This window comes from Dama dama, chromosome 7, assembly GCF_033118175.1.
Source record: "Dama dama isolate Ldn47 chromosome 7, ASM3311817v1, whole genome shotgun sequence".
Taxonomy (NCBI): Eukaryota; Metazoa; Chordata; class Mammalia; order Artiodactyla; family Cervidae; genus Dama; species Dama dama.
In genome coordinates this window covers 42,258,572-42,276,651 of record NC_083687.1, presented here as the reverse complement: position 1 = coordinate 42,276,651, position 18,080 = coordinate 42,258,572, and the positions used below count along the sequence as shown (strand labels likewise).

The 18,080-nt window shown below is 41.1% G+C and overlaps 1 non-coding gene across 1 annotated transcript; it reads right to left on the bottom strand.

The window, feature by feature from the left end:
* Nucleotides 1-16,236: 16,236 nt before the first annotated feature.
* On the bottom strand, nt 16,237-16,343 carry LOC133060032 (U6 spliceosomal RNA). The gene has a single exon (XR_009693700.1). It is a non-coding gene; the product is annotated as a U6 spliceosomal RNA (small nuclear RNA).
* Between the last annotated feature and the right edge of the window lie 1,737 nt (nt 16,344-18,080).

Sequence of the window (18,080 nt, the reverse complement as noted above, 5' to 3'; positions counted from 1 at the left end):
ACAAGTCAGTAACCCACTGACTTGTTAATCATAGAGGTTGAAGACCAGCAGCATGTTCTCTATAGTTTTTAAGATTTTTCAAAGTTATTAGATAGTAAATATTTTATAAATGAATATTTAAATGAGAAACTTATGAACAGAGGCAGTCTTCATTCTCAAGCTATATTTTTATGTGTTTATCACTTATTTACCAGCAGCCATTCATTTTGCATTTACAATAACTAGGCCCTGAGACTATAAAGATGAGTAAGACATTTCCGTCTGCAAGGAGCTCATAGCAAAACACTTATCTTTTGAAAAATGTCTATTTTTACCTATGATGAAACTTAAAAGATTCATAGTTGATTGTTCCAGTACCTCTCAGAATCAGTATATTGATCAGACTTCCAAACACGAGGCTCAAATGCTAGGATCATTGAAAATTTGGTTGGGGGTAAGGCAATTGTGTAAATCATCAGCTAAAGTTATTTATAAAGCTAATATTAATATTTCAATTTGTAAAACAACCAAAATATAAAGATACAGCATATATTTTATCTGATATCCTTGCCTATCCAAAAAAAAAAAAAAAACCACAGTAAATTTAAATGGTCAGCATTTAAAAATTTATATATTTTTCTTAAAAAATTGTTAAAAAGAATTTCCTCCAGGCTAAAGAAAGATCTGCCAAATGTCAACCTGCAGCAATTGTTACGGTTGTGTGATAACCCCCCGCAAAGTTAGTGGAAACACTGACAGTTCTTTAACCATGGTATTATAAGGAGAGTGGTAGCCTGTATCTATCATTTAAAAATCTGAGCAAACCATAGCGTGCTTACAAAACCAATGTGCTTTCCTTGGACTGCACTTCCAAATAAAGCTGAGAGACCAGAAAAGTAAAATAAACTAAAAACAAAAGTGAAAACCACTCACACAATAGACTCTGAGGTCAACTCACCACACCCAAACTGAAGTCACTGGGCTCTGCTCTTGGCATGGAGACTCTTAAAGGACATGCTTCTGAATCAGCTTTCTTGACCCTCCACCAAACTGTAGCAGCACAGGCTTCTGGGTAATGAAAGTAACATCAGCAATAGTCAAGAGTGAAATTAAAATCGTTGTGTTTCAACATCTGCTGACAGTTTATGACTTAATATAATAGTACACATAGTAGGCAATTTTAAATAAGATTCTGTCTACAATGAAAACAAAAACAAGTGCTTTAGCATAGGTCTGTACTGTCCAATATGATTATTAAGCACTTGAGATGGGCTGTAATTGTAAAATATACCTTGGATTTTAAAGACTTAGAACATGTACATACATATACATGCACATATATACACATAAATTAATATAGTATCTCAATTTTTATATTGATTAAATGTTAAAATGAAAATATTCTACTATATTAGGTTAAATTAAAATATTGTTCAAATTAACTTACCTGTTTCTTTTTACTTTTTAATGTGACTACTATAACATTTACAATGACATGTGTCCATTATGTTTCTAATGGACAGCACTGGTAAAGACAGTGGGGCTGGGGAGGTGTAGGAATTAGTTCTAAAAACCATAATTGGAGACCTTATTGCAGTAGTGTAGTACGTAATTTGGTTACTTTTCTACCTTCCTGAGTTCCCCCCTTGCAGTGTATAGCACTGACCTTTAAAAGTGAGTGTTAGTCATTCAGTCAGTCATGTCTGACTCTTTGCAACCCCATGGACTGTAGCCTGCCAGGCTCCCCTGTCCATGGAATTCTCCAGGCAAGAATACTGGAGTGGGTTGCCATTCCCTTCTCCAGAGGATCTTCCTGACCCAGGGATTGAACCCAGGTCTCCTGCATTGCTGGCAGATTCTTTACCAACTGAGTCACCTGGGAAGCCCAACATGGACTTTACCCCTTATTAAAATGATCTCTGAGAGTAAGCTGTTGGTAAAGGCATAATCTTGCTGGTAGATATGCTATGGGCCAGCAAAACAAATTTGTTAGGCTTTATGTTAGACTAAAAATTTGTTAAGAGTCGGTCTCTCAGGGCGGGGTAGGGACAGGCCTCAGATACTTTGCCACCCTGGGAAGCTGATGGAAAACTTGTTCTCTGTTTTAGAAAGCGCATGCTTTCTGGAGTGACAGCTGAGTGATTGAGGGCGACATCTTTTAATAAGAAATGGCTTTAGACGTGGATAGTGAAAAGTGTACACTTTCTGCTTCACTAGAAAACAAAGCCAAAAGGAAATCTGTGTTGTTGTTTTTTTTTTTTTAACAATTTCTAATATATTTAGTACCATACGACATGTCAAAAGGAAATGAGATGAATTTTAACCATTACCATTGATTTTGCAAGCAAGACCTAGATACATTTTCATCAATATAACTATTATCAACATTGAATGTACTGCAGTGACTTATGAAATAACAGAATTTGTGGTTTTATGCATCTCTAGAATATAGCTCTTCTTACATGAAATTAAAATGAACAACATTTTAAGGCTCAGAATCAGTGAGTTGAACTTTGCTCAGTATTGGCCAGGAGCATTTGGAAATCTATTAAAAGCATGTCATTAACAACTTGGCATTTTGTTTCCTCAAAAGAAATACATTTTCCAAATTAAAACCAAAGCCCAAAGCCACCATTGTTTACACTTAAGATAGAGGCAGTTGATGGGTTATGAGGGTAAAGCTTGGGGTGCCTTCAAACTAAGATCAGGGATAACAATAGCCATCAAATTGTTATTCTGACTTCAAGACATTAAAATACACAGCTATAAGCTCTCACCATGCCTTTGCTTTTGTTGAGTCAGTTTCGGCTAGGAAAAGCTGATCCAAATGCAGGTCAGAGTTTAAGACAGTTATTTTATGAGGAATTTACCAAGTTTATCCCAAAGAGGAAGAGTCAGAGAAAAATGCATTGGCAAACTTGGCCTTTTGACATAAACAACTAGAGGAAACTCCGTGTCAGGATTTCAGCAGGGTTTGTCAGGCATTTCGTTACTTGCAGAAGCCCTGTGCCTCAGGGCCGCTCCACAGTTGATTTGCTGGGTAACTTTGGGGAGCTTTCAAGACTGATGACTGAAGGTCCAAATTTGCTTTGTGTGCTAGCACTGACATGGAGCGACTGCTCCTGCTATCCATGCTCTCTGACCGAGCAGACCAATAGCACTCGGGCTTCAACTGTAAATTACAAACAATCCCTTTTTAAGTACAAAATGAATGCACAGAAGGGAAGACCCTGTCAGCTAGAATGCGGGTAAATCAAGTAGAAAAAGACAAACGGTTCACTCACACCACTTACAGCCAGATTCTTATTCTGCTAGCCATACTGTCACGGGAGAGCTTTTCTTTTTTTGTCAGATAAAAAGAGAAATTAATACCCCCATTGTAATTCTAATCAACATGCCAGCCATCAACGGAAGCATCTCCTCTGAAAGCCGATCAAGCTTCAAGGTGATGCTTCCCAACCCCTCCCCCTACCTCTGGTTTAAAACTTGTAGCTGAAATACCAATAGTAAGACCATGTGACCCCAGCGCTCCCAGCGCCAGCTTTTCTGCAGTCAATTTCATAATGACTTCGCCCCGCCTCTCAGCTCAGCACTTCCTTCCCCCTCACTCCTCTCGCCCCCACCCCCAGCAATGAATCATCGCGCATTTAAAGAGACTTAGATGACCCAGCGTGAACTTTACTGGCATCCTGTACATTCTTATGCCAAAAAAGGGAGTTGCTCTGTGGCAGAAACCTCGCCAGATCCCGGTGCTGATCTGAGAGGCAGCGAGCTTGGGAGCTTATCTAGGAAGATCAGTGAGGAGTTAATTTTCCTAGATCCTGGTGGTGATTCAGAATTGCCTATCTCAGTTCACGATCAGGTTTTTAAGAACCCAGTTCAGCTCTCTGTGCAGAAAGGAATATATCAGAGAAAAAAATGTTGGCACATCTCCTTTATGCAATCAGGGCAGAGGAATTTATACCACATCAGCCTTTTGATTTCTTCAGATCTGGCTGAGGGCGGGGTTTCCACATTTGTGCTTTGGCAAATGTGTCCAAGAACAAACTCCGCCTTAGAGATGCTCCTAATGTTCTTTCAGGTTACTGTGTGCTGATTTGTGCATTTATCAAAACCAGAAACATCTCTGCTCCTTCCTTTCTTTAATACCATTTCTTAGTAATAGAGATTAAGCAGACAATCTGGGCCTTGCTTTTAGAGACTTTTCACCCTACTTAAGGTATAAAGGGTGGATCGCCGAAATAACATTGTGCTTTTCCATATACTTTCTCCCTACCTGGGAAGCCCTTCTTTGCAGGGCAATTTTATTCCCATCCTCCAGGATCCAGCTTAAGCACCAACATTTCTGCGAAGTCTTTCCTGATTATCACAAGAGTTTGTGGCTCTGCCCAACGTGTGAGTCAGCGAAGTGCTATTTTCTTATTCTTTTTATTTATACAATTTTTTTTTAACTCTGACAGAAAAGAAAAAAAATCAGGGCCGTAAGCACAGATGGAAAGACTCTCCTAAATGAGAGCGTCTCTTATCTAATATTTCCTGTTACTCCCAAACCCGTCTGACCTCCACTTACAATTTCACATGTCACTGTTTTCCTTTTATTGCTCCGTCTATGTGGCACCCCAACTAGTGGGTTCTCCTTGAGAGTTCCCATTGTTGTGGGTTGAATTGTGTTCCCTGAGAGATACATCTAGTGCAGTGTGGCTTTAGTTGGAAATAGAGTCTCTGCACATAGGTGGCGCTAGTGGTAAAAAACCCACCTACAATGCAGAAGACACCAGAGATGCTGGTTCCATCCCTGGGTTGGGAAGATCCGCTGGAGGAGGGCATGGCAACCCACTCCAGTATGCTTGCCTGGAGAATCCCATGGACAGAGGAGCCTGGTGGGCTACAGTCCATGGGGTCCCAAAGAGTCGGACACGACTGAAGTGATTTAGCATGCACAGATGTAATTAGTTGAGATAAAGTCTTACTGGATTAGGGTGGACCCTACGTCCAATATGACTACTGTCCTCCTAAGAACAGGAATCACAGAAGAGACACGGGAGCAGGGGAGCAGGCCCCATGAAGACAGAGGCAGACTCGTGCTCTGCTGCCCCCAGCCAAGGAAAGCCAAGAATGCCCAGCAACCACGGAGACTTAGAAGAAGCAAGGGAAGATTCTTCCTTAAAGCCTCAGAGGGAGCAGGGCCCTGCTGACATCTTGACGTTAGGCTTCTGGTCTCCAGAACCATGGGAGAATAAATTTCTCTTGTTTGAAGCCAACCGGTCATTTTTTTTTTTCACCATAGCCCCAGGAAATTCAGATGCCGTTTCTACAAGAGCTATGGTAACAGATGTGTTGCATTCTTCTTTCTTGTCTGTATTTAACATAGATGGCCCACTATCTTTCCTGTATAGATACACATCGGTAATCAGTTCTGCATGTGTGTTTGGTCTTTTAGCCATGACCACAACAATAAACAAAAGTTGCAGTGGAATAGGAAAGCTGGCAAGAGAGTTCTAGAACTACCTCCCCATCCTCCCAAAAACACCTGGCTTCTGGCCCAGGCACAGAGGTTGCAGAGGTCTGAGATAGACCTATCTCCTCCCACACTGGGCCACAGCTCAAAGGTCTTCCCAGGGCTCCTCGGCTCCCTCTACTGGTTCCAGGGTACCACAGCAGCTCTCCTCTTGAGAAGTGGCATTTCAGGAACTTCCCTGGTGGTCCAGTGGCTAAGCCTCTGCACTCCCAATGCTGGAGACCTGGGTTCCATTCCTGGTGAAGGAACTAGATCCCGCATGCTGCAATTAAGAGTTCACATGCAGCATCTAAAGATCCTGCATGCCACAACGAAGATGGGAGATCCTGTGTGCGGCACTAAGACCCACGGCAGCCAAATAAATAAATATTTTAAAAATAAATAGATAAAACTTTAAAAGAAAAAGAAGTGGTATTTCTATGTGTGGAGTAGGGGTGAGGAAAATACTAAAAAAACAATTGTTTGGCACGGAGGAGGAAATACAACCTCCAAAACTGCTGCCCTTTTTGTAAACTGTTCATTTGAGTCTTACAAAAGTGCTTAGGAAAAACTCAGTCTTTCTGAGTCCCATCTTTCAAAAACCACACCCGGAAGCTCACTGGTTTCAAGAGGCTTCCCCAGGAGATGGAGGGAGGCCTTCCGCCAGAGCCTAGAATCCCTAAGGTGTCTGTTCTCAGAGTCTCCGTGAGACGGATGATCCAGTCCTCGCACACTCATCTCAGCAAGTGGCAGCTCCGTCCTTCCAAGGACTCAGGCCAAGAAGCACCCTGACTCCTCTCTTTCTTTCACACCCCCACATCCAATCTGCCCCCAAATCCAATTTTTACCCTCTAAAAATGTATCCGGAATCTGACCATTTCTCACCACCTGGGCTGCTGCCGCTGGAGCGGAACCACCACCACCCTTCAATCAGGATGTTCGGACTGAACTCCTAAATCCTCTCTCTCCTTCCACCGTGTCTGTCTCAGGCCTGACTCGGGCGTCTGCGTGAGGTGATGCCACAGCTCTGCTCGGAAGCATGTGAAATGTCACTCTTCCACCTGGAGTCAAGGTCATGACCTCCCATGACCTCCAAGGTCGCACACCGTGGGGACGCCCTCTGTCTTTCAGATCCCCTGCCTCTCTCTCTCCTCCTGGGTCCCACAGCTCCGGCCCCAAACAAGCCAGGTGCTCCCTTGCCTCCCGGCCTTTTCTACTTGCTGGTCCTTTGGCTTGGAATGCTTTTCCCTGAATATCCACATGGCTCACTCCATCACTTTCTTCAGCCTTTTTGCTTAGGAAATTAAAAACCTCCCAGCAAAGCCTGCTCTGACCACCCTACTTAAAACTGTACCCCTGACTTTCCTGATCCACTTTGTTCTGCTCTGTTATTCCATCGATGTATTACCTTAGAACATTCTGAGTCATTTCCTTTATTTATTTTTTGTCGAGAGCAGAGGTTTTATCCGTTGTATTCACAGATAAACCCCAAATGTCTAGAACAGTCCTTGGCACATGACAGCCACCGATAAAGATTTATCAACCATTTAAATGAATTAATGAGTCAGTAATATTTTTCAGGACCTACTATGTGCAGAGTTTTAAGTTCTAACACAATGATTCCCTCATTAGAAGCTAATCCAAAACCAACGCATTGTGTCCACATGTTCTGTTTACTTGATCTTTGACATAATTATATCTGGTACACCTATTAATACTGAGTCAAAAAGAGCTGAATTCATATTCAGGCTCAGATTTGTGAAGGACTTTTTAAAAACAAAATTTGAAACCAGAATGGAAGACAGTGTAGAAACCTGACAGCAAGTATTGAGGAAAAACAGAAAAAGCATAGCAACAGCTTTCAATAATGATAATTGTTAAAAGCTACCATTTATCAAGCTGTTATTCTGTGCCAGGCAACGTGGTGAGAGCTTGGCTGATGTCATCCCATCGAAATCCCCACTGCAGTCCAGTGAGGTTGAGATCATGCTTCCCGTTTCTGAGATGGTTAAACTGAGGCTGGCAGTCTAAAGGACCTGCCTGAGGTCCAAGCTCACCCAGCACTGGTTTCAAGGTACGAAGCTATCCACTTACACAGCCTGAGAGTTTTTAACAAGTCATTATCTGAATGATATAGGCCAAGTGGAGTTGTAACACTGCATTGTAATTATTTTGGCTAAAGCAACATTTTTAGTACTACTCTCTATTAGATTTTATTTTTGAATGAATAATATATGTCCCAGAAATTAAAACTAGTGATGCTTATTGAGGACTGAATATTCCTACATAAGCCAAGTGGCTTCAAAGCAACCTAACTGGTTTCCCAACTTAGCAAACTATACTCCAGCTTACGATTTTCATCCACGCTGCTACATGCCTGCCATGACTCTCACTTGAAGTCCATGGTCACATTCTGAGCACCCTTTCCTCTCAGAAATTTTGTCTGGAATCTGACACATCCCATCATAGTAAGGTCTAAATAGATTGTAAAGGGCCCACATGAGTTTCCAAGCCTAACTGAAGAATTTAATTTCCTTTCAGTTGACCTGTGTTTGACTTCTCTTGTTCTACTCTTGAACTTCCCAAAGGCCACTGTCACCAGAACTCAAGGCCAGGATCTGAAAGTAACCTGACCACACAAAGGCATATAAAACACTACCACCCGTTCACAGACTCACTCCACTTTATATTTGTGGGAAACGATCCTAGAAGCTGAAATACTTTCAGAGTTCAACAGTCTGGGAAATTTAAAAGAGGGAGGAAAAAAGCCCTTCATCCAAAGATCTGAGGACAGAACTCTGCTCTTTGAGGATGGGAGGAGGTAAGAAGACCCTATTCATGGCTGCAGAAGAGGAAAAGAGCCCCACAAGGAAACTACCAACAGATGGTAAATACATTTTTAATTCTTCTGTCATACTGTGTGGACTTGTACACATTTGTCCTGCTGTGTTAGGCTCCCGAAATAGCTAGCCATGGAATTGCAGAACAGTTCGGCTGCAATTTGAGATTTAGGAAACCATGCTGGCTGACAAAACAGGAAGGGCTCATGGTAGGATGGAGTGGATTTGCTCCCAGTTTGCAGCTCTTCCATGTGGCATCCGCAATAGTTCTGAGTGCAGGAAGAGTCTCTCACATGTCAGGTCTCATTGATGACGTTTTAAAACATACTATTTCAAATTGTCCTCCGAGCTCTACTTAACCATTATTAAACACTGACATGATCCACTTGGTAACTCCCAAAGGTTAAAAGGAGTGCAATCCATTTATTTGTGGATTCTGAGTCTTCCAGGGAACATCACAAACACATATGGCAGCCTGGAGCCCTAAACCTAGCCTTTCTCATACTTTCTGTTGTGACCTCATGTTCCCATGGAACATCATGGGAATTCTAATGCCAGAAAAAGGACCAAATATGATAATGGATCTCTCTGAAAGGAAGCTAGGGAGATAGGATGTTAAAGCATATTCGATTGACTCTGCATCTAAAAAGTGACCTGAGATGGGTACTGGGAAATGAGTTAGGTTCCCAATCCCAACACCATCTCTCAGTGCATTAGCAAGAAAGAAAAAGTGGATGTGGAATAATGGGGAGAGGGTGAGCTATTACTTGATCATGGTCTAGAAATATAACTTAGACAATTACTAGACCTGGAAGGATCCTTACAGAATCTAGTTCAATTTTTTTTTTTTCTTTCATTTTATAGACAGGAATCTCCGCCAAAGAGTTATTGGCAGAGATTATACTGGTTGGTGGCAAATTCAGTTCTGGAACCCAAGACATCTATTTCTCAGTTCAATGTGTATTCTGTTTTAGCACCCACGGACATTTCCGTGATAAGCAAAGTCCAATTCTAGAAGACCTTTCTCATAGTAATCTTCCCTCTTGAGTTCTTGTAAGAGGATAGAATCTCTCTGACTCGTCTGTGAATGTTTGTAGATATTCTTTATAGCTAAGGTTTCAAGTTTAAATATTTTGGGTTAATTTTTGTTCTAAGCCCCTGGGGACTGTGTTTAGATTATATAGCTATCACACAATTTGGCCCAGCTGGGATCCTCTTTTCATAAAATAGCAAGGAAGACTGGTACATAGGGATTAAGAAGCACTGGCAAAAGAGAACAGTCTTAATACAATAACTTCCCACTCTGAGCCTTTCTGGCCTAAGAATTCTCCTGGCCTTAACTGAAGAGAGGGGTGTGCGTGTGTGCTAAGTCGCTTCAGTAGTGTCTGATGCTTTGCAACCTCATAGACTGTAGCCCACCAGGCTCCTCTGCCCACGGAGTTCTCCAGGCAAGATTACTGGAGTGGGTTGCTATGCTCTCCTCCAGGGGAATCTTCCTGACCCGGGGATCACACCCATCTCTCTCACATCTCCTGCACTGGCAGGTGGGTTCTTTACTGATAGCACTGGAAGAGAGGGGTAGGTAGGAGCGAAAAGGGATTTTTATCTTCTTAGTGAAAGGAGTTATACCAAAACAGTTCAGAACCTCTCAATTTGTTGAAATCTTGATTTTGCTTAGTTTAAGTTTATATAATACTAATTATATCCTTGTTTAGAATGACCTATACATTCATAGATCATTTTTTCCAGTGGGTACTTATGTTTGCTAACAAAAACGATTCTCAATCAACTATTGTAAAAAATGTTATTTTTTGCTATTTTTTTTAAGAAAGTTAATCAGTAATTCATGGCTACTTTAGCAATAAAGTCTCCTAAATTTTGCATTTTTATTCAGCCTTTTAATTTATTGTTCCTGCATGTGATTTTGGCAATGTTTTATTTTATTTTATTTTATCTTTTGGCAATGTTTTCTTCTATTTTTATGGTGGAGAAATATTGGCATTCTTTGCTTTGAGAATCAATTTGACCCTTTTGACTACTCTGGCTAATTTTACTGGCTCTCTCCATTGCCTGGTTACAGATTTGTGGGTGGGGGGAGGGTAGAATTATCTTAAGTGAATTATTTCTAGGAAAGCAGTAATGAAGGCACACTTCAGGTTATTTCATTCCTGTGATCCAAATTTGATTATCTAGCTGATATCACTGGGGACACTTGCAGCTTTAATAATTACATCTCAAGGCCTAAAGAAAAAAAGAAGAAAAATTACATTTACTACATATTCACATGCAGCCTTTCAGAGAGTTACCATCTGAAATCCTGTTTGGCTGCTTTAAAAAAAAAAAAAAAAAGATTGATATCAAGATTCTGCTTTAAGAGTTCAAGCTCAGTTGACACTTTGTTCTTTCAAAAAAAAACAACAAACCAAAAGCTAGATTTAAACAACTGTTTTGGTAGAAGTGTTTAGTATTGCTTATCTGAAAGAGTGAAAAACCTAAGCTATTGATTTTACCTTTCCTTTTGGAGGACAGTTTTAGGATTTTTTTTGCCCCTAGAAAGTTTTGAGGCTCTGATTCATGTTAAAAGTGCCTTGTTCCATTATAAACCAACACAGCTTTGAAGCTGTCTCCACTTCTAGGTCAAGGGCTCTCCCTGTGGCCAGATGCCAGTTTTATCCTTGGACTCTCATGATCCTCAGAAATAAATCAACTTTCCAGTAAAATCCTGTGACTGCTCTGTTTTACATAAAAGTGTGTAGCCTGGGTCTGTGATATTATTTTGCATTTTAGGTGGAGAAGAAGGGAAAGAAAACATTCGTTATTGCTGAGAGACAACTCTAAGTGGAGCGATAATTATGGATATAAAGGCAGCTGGGTACCATACTCACTCTCCTGGCAGCATCTCGAACCCCAAAGCTTATTATTGATGTCGAAACAAACATACAGATGACTGTGAAGTGTTCTAATCCACATGTGGCAGGGTCAATACAGTCCATGAGTTAAAAAAGCACTGAGTAGGTTGCCTCTTAGGTAAAAATTTCTTCCTTGTGGCAAGAAAAAAAGAATGAATTACTACTATACATAGCAATACAGATGAATCTCGCAATGTTGAAAAATAAAAGAGGCTACACATGAAATGAGGTCTCCTGTATTGTTCCACTTGTATAAAGTTCAAAATCATACAAGACTAATCTATCATGTTAGAACTAAATATATTGTTTACTTTTGATGAGGGAAAGGACTGTGCCAGATAGGGGGCATGAAAATGCTTCCAGGAGGCCAGAAAATTCTATTTCTTGACCCGGCTGATGGACCCAGAGGTGGGTTCACTTTGTGATAATCCATTAAGCCATATACCTGTGATCTGGGTGGCTTTTACTATAAGAATGATTTACTTCAATTTAAAAGTTTAAAAATAATATTCTCATTGGGAAAGACAAATTTAAGAAGTATTAGAAAAGCATTCTGCTAATTAAACATTGGATATTTATATTTATAGAGGAAAAATAGACAATTCAAATGAGCTAAAGGAAAAAAATGCGCAAAACTTCAGTGTAGGGCAATGGGAACACTCCTACCCTGCTGCAGGGAGTATTCATTGCTACTGCTGCATTTGGCATTATCTATTAAAGATATACATATCTGGTGACCCAGATTCCCACCCCTGGGTGTATATGCAACAGAAATACGTGCATGTGAGCACCAAAAGAATAGCAACTCCATTCATAATGGCCCCAAACTGAAAACAAGTTGTCTGCCAACAGTAGAGTAGATAAAGTGTGGTATTAATATATCCAACCTTAGAATACCATACAGCCTTTTAAAAGGAATGAACCATAGTATCCTTAGCATAAATGAAGCTGAGAAACCTAATGTTAAAACATAGAAGTAAAAAAAAAAAAAAGGCATATGTTTCCATTTAAAGTCCAAAAAATAGGAAAAGATAAATATGTGAAAGTATCAATACACACTTAGGTGGAAAAACTAAAGAAAAGGAAAAAAGAAGTTATCATAAAAGTAAGGGCGTTGCGGAGAGGGTGGGTTGTGAGTGGGAAGGGGTGGATGGACAGCCCCTGGGCCATATTCTATTTCTTGATTTGAGTAATGGTTATGTGAGGGCTCACATAATAAAAATTTATGAAATTATACTTTTATATATCATGTATTTTCTCTGATGTATATTTCACAATAAAAATGGAATAAAAATCACATGAAACCCAATTACTCAGAGATAGTTATCAGTTTAACACTTTGATATGTATATTTTCCAGACCTTCTTTAATGCAATAGGTACATCTTACCCACATGACTTTGGAGCCTTTAATTTTTGTTTTCTTTAATGATAGGATCTCCCAAAAGAAACTCCTGGGTTTTTTTGTTTTCAATTTCCATTTAATTTTAACTAAGAGTAAATATCATACAAGCTTTATGCCCCTCTGGAAGGCTAAAGCCATGGAGTGGTTTTCAGGAAATTAGGTTGCTTTAACCTAAGCTACAGTGATTCATAAACCAATCTGCAGGATTTTGCCATAGCTCATGGGAGACTTTTACTTCTCTGTTAATAATGCTGCAGCTTCAAAAGAGAAAAGCCTCTTTCCACCTCTTCAGTGTGCTGCCTCTTCAAAAGGAAAGGCCAGGCAGTGAGGGGAAAGGCCAGTATGGGAGTGGTCAGGAGGCCTGAGGGGAGGAGGAGGTCACCCTAAAATGTATTCTAATACTCATCATGCTGATCCTGACCTAGGAAGCATTATAAAGTACTGAAATCGAACAAAAAATGATCCGGGTGCTTTAAAAAAAAAAAAGTTGTTCCGTTGCTCTCCTTGCCCCCAGGGCAGCCCAAGTTTTCTTCCCTCTGCCTGGAACACGCTACTCCTCCCAGTCGCCTGGTCAGCAAGCATCCTCCACTGTTGTCCTTTACCCTTTTCACCATCTGCATATTTCACCCTCCTCAACATTACATGGTTGAAGAAACCTTCTGTAACCACCCAAGCAACAGCCTCATGGCACCCTGAACCTACCACATCATAGCACTGGTCACCATATTTTGAAACTGCCTATTTTCTCATCCACAAATACGCTGCTAATCTATAAGCTTCACACATGCAAGGACGTGCATGTCCTTCATGCACGCATGTCTGTTTCACCATCGTAACTGCCAGCTCTAGTGCATATTAGCACCCAATAAATCCAGTCATTGAATGGGTGGAAAACAGTTGTGAAATGAGATGGGGTATGAGCTGGGATTTAAATTAGGCTCTCCCAACTCACTTCGCCCATTAAACACAAATGGCTTCAAAGAGTCCAGTCAAACCAATGCAGGATGGTGTGAAGCTTTAAATTCTACAATGGCTTTATTTCAAATACTTACTGGTGAAAGAATCTACTGGCCAATGAAGTAGACCCAAGAGGTGTGGGTTTGGTTCCTGGGTCAGGAAGATCCCCTGGAGAAGGAAATGGCAACCCACTCCAGTATTCTTGCCTGGAAAATTTCATGAACAGAGGAGTCTTCAGACTACACTCCATGGGGTCGCACAGAGTCGGACACAACTGAGCACACATACACATACACCAGTAATAGCAGTTTGTATCTTTTTTTATATTTTGGGAAGCAGTTTCACAAGTCTTACACAATTCCAACAATAAACCCTCCAACATGAACTGGGAAGCTATTAATGTAATCATTTTATAGATGGGAAAACTGTCTGAGAGAGCTTAAGTAACTAGCTTCATATTAAAAGATTATTTTTCAGTCTAAGCCAGGAACAGTAGGCAAGAATACACAGAAGAACTATACAAAAAAGATCTTAATGACCCGGGTAACCACGATGGTGTGATCATTCACCTGGAGCCAGACATCCTGGAGTCCGAAGTCAAGGGGGCCTTAGGAAGCATCACTACGAACAAAGCTAGTGGATGTGATGGAATTCCAGCTGAGATATTTCAAATCCTAAAACATGATGCTGTTAAAGTGCTGCACTCAATATGCCAGCAAATTTGGAAAACTCAGCAGTGGCCACAGGACTGGAAAAGGTCAGTTTTCATTCCAATCCCAAAGAAAAACAATGCCAATGAATATTCAAGATACCACACAATTACACTCATCTCACACTGTAGCAAAGTAATGCTCAAAATTCTCCAAGCGAGGCTGCAGCAGTACATGAATCAAGAACTTCCAGATGTTCAAGCTGGATTAGGAAAAGGCAAAGGAACCAGAGATCAAATTGCCAACATCTCTTGGATCATAGAAAAAGCAAGAGAGCTCCAGAAAAACATCTGCTTTATTGACTATGCCAAAGCCTTTGACTGTGTAGGTCACAACAAACTGTGGAAAATTCTTCAAGAGATGGGAATACCAGACCACCTTACTGTCTCCTGAGAAATCTGTACGCAGGTCAAGAAGCAACACGTAGAATTGGACATGGACCAACAGACTGGTTCCAAATAGGGAAAGAAGTACATCAAGGCTGTATATTGTCACCCTGATTATTTATATGCAGAGTACATCATACAAAATGATGGGCTGGATGAAGCACAAGCTGGAATTACGATTGCCCGGAGAAGTATCAGTAACCTAAGATATGCAGATAACACCACCCTTATGGCAGAAAGCAAAGAACTAAAGAGCCTCTTGATGAAAGTGAAAGATGAGAGTGAAAAACCTGGCTTAAAACTCAGCATTCAGAAAACGAAGATCATGGCATGTGGTCCCATCACTTCATGGCAAATAGATGGGGAAACAATGGAAACAGTGAGAGACTATTTTTGGGGCTCCAAAATCACTGCAGATGGTGACTGCAGCCATTAAATTAAAAGATGCTTGCTCCTTGGAAGAAAAGCTATGACAAACCTAGACAGCATATTAAAAAGCAGAGACATTACTTTACCAATAAAGGTCCATCTAGTCAAAGCTATGTTTTTTCCAGTAGTCATGTATGGATGTGAGAGTTGGACCATAAAGAAAGCTGAGCACCGAAAAATTGATGTTTTTGAACTGTGGTGTTGGAGAAGACTCTAGAGAGTCCCTTGGACTGCAAGGAGATCAAACCAGTCTATCCTAAAGGAAATCAGTCCTGAATATTCATTGGAAGGACTGATGCTGAAGCTGAAACTCCAATACTCTGGCCACCTGATGCGAAGAACTGACTTACTGGAAAAGACCTTGATGCTGGGAAAGACTGAATGCAGGAGGAGAAGGGGGCAACAGAGGATGACATGGTTGGATGGCATCACCGACTCAATTGACATGAATTTGAATAAACTCCGGGAGTTGGTGATGGACAGGGAAGCCTGGCATGCTGCAGTCCATGGGGTCTCAAAGAGTTGTACACGACTGAGTGACTGAACTGAACTGAAGCCAGGAACTGGTAACCCCTTAGAGCTGGAAGTGTATATCACAAAGAGACATGTTTTTAGGCAGTAGGGACATGAAATAAATATGTGACACCATTCTAATTTTTTTATCTTACAGTAGATATTTCCTTTTTTAAAGCATTAATTTTTTAGCTTTATTTTTATCACAAAATTAGCACATTTGATGTAGAAAAAAGAGCACAAATAAGAAAATCAAAATCACTTATGATCACATTAGGTAGAATATCTATCATTACACCGTTTTAATAACTGACTACATATTCAGTCTGGAGCTTCGCTAGAGTGAGAACTCCCCTCCCACACTCTCCTCTTTCCACCCACCCTCGACTCTGTTCTTCATCTTCAAATTCTTCTGAGCTATTCATGCCCATTTGCTCTTTTATTTGAATTTGAGAATTAGGTTTTACTAAAACTCTGTTGGGATTTTTATTGGATTTGCATTCCTTTTATAGATTAATTGGAGTAGAACTGAAAATTTTACTATCTTGGTTCCTGTCTTTCATAAACACAGTATATTTCTCCATTAATTTATGTCTATTTTAATGTCTTTTTAAAAATACGGAAAGCTTCAGAAATTTGCATGTCATTTTTGCACAGGGACTGTGTTCATCTTCTCTGTACTGTTCCAACTTTAGTATATGTGTTGTCGAAGCGAGCATTCAGACAAATTTTTCTTTTAATGGTTGGATTATATTAGGAGGGAAAAGTGACATATTCTTCACTTTCTTTATGAGACCGAAAAGGAGATTAATCTGAACTAGTTATTTCTATCAAACATAAAAGCATTTAGTTGTGTGCTAAAAATGGAGGAAATGTTTCTGACTATGTTATCTTGCACCTTCTATCATCTAAATGGAAGGTTTTTTTTTTTTTTTTTTTAATTATTTATGTTTTCTTTGGGCTAAAAGGGAGGAAACTTTTTTTTTTTTGGGGCGAGAGGAAACATTTTATTTATTTTTGTGTGTGTCGGATTTTTTAAAATTTTGTTTATTTTTTAATTGGTGGAATATTGCTTTACAATTTTGTGTTGGTTTCTGCCCTAAAGTAACACGAATCAGTCACAAACTGTATATATATCCCTTCCCTCCTAAGCCTCCCTCTCCTCCCCCAATATTTCTGTATATCTTTTACTTTGGCTGCGCTGGGTCTTCGTTGTGGTGCGTGGGCTGTAGAACTCTTAGGCTTGAGTAGTTGTTAAGCGAGGGTCGCCCTGAGGCATGTGAGATCTTAGTTCCCTGACTAGGGATCTAACCTGAGTCCCTGCATTGGAAGACAGATTCCCACCAGGGAAGTCCCAAAGTGGAAATTCTTTGGTGGTCTTGACAGAGACCTGCAGCCAGACAAAGGGGTTGGGACGACAGCGGAAAAGGAAAGGAAAGGAAAAGATGGGCAGATGTGACTTGGAGGAGGGCTGGCGAAATGGGTGGAGAACAGTGGGGTGGGCGGAAGAAAGTGGGGAGGAGAAAACGACAGCAAGTGTGGATTCTCTGAGTTCTGCTATTCTAGAAAACCAGCAGCATCCCATGGGATCTTGTTAGAAATTCAGAATACTGGCCCCAACTCAGATTTACCCAATCAGAATCTTCATTTTAACAAGATCCCCAGGTAATTCTTAGGCACAGTCAAGTTCCAGAAGCTCTCAGTTGCCCCCAGCCAATCTGAGCCAGTCCTGATCAATGTCATCAGCCTTGGCCCTATTAATAGACAAAACTGGTTTGGTTGCCTAGAGACGTGGAAATCTGGTTCCTCTTGTAGCCTCTGCATCTCAGAGTGCTCCTACCGCTTTGGCCAAAGCCGTGTGACTCCAGTTGGCCTCAGTTTCTCTGCTAGCGTGTCAGTTCTCTGCAGGGATTGGATCCTGGCCGGGACCCCAGTTTTCCTCAGGGCCGTCCTCACGTTCCACCAGAGGCTTGCATTGCCCCTTCCTCTGGGACACAGGGTGTGATTTTCTACTCTCTTCTCAGCTTCTGCTGGGGACCTGCTGTGCCTGGCCCGATCACCTGGAACTGTGCCTGATTCTGAATACTGTCACCTGGACTTCTTCCAGAACTGTGTTCTGCTGGCAGAGAGTTCACACTCAGATATCCAAGTAGCCTGGCTCAATCTGACTTAGTCACGGCCTTTGACCGCTGCACACCAGTCTGCCTCGCTGCCTCCCAGGGACAGGCTAGCTTCTGAAGACACACTCTGTCCCCTCTGTCCCCCCGAATCTTGGCTTCTTCCCCCTTCCCAGGGCCTGAGCTGATGCGGTCTCAGCCTGCCTTACACACAGATGTCTCCTACTAAAGAGAAGGAGGCCAGCATAGAGCGAGGGCAGCAGGACTTAGGCCCTTCTCTCTCTCTGCATCTATGATGCTGGGACTTCACGGCCCTGCTTGTGTGTGTAGACCGTGAGA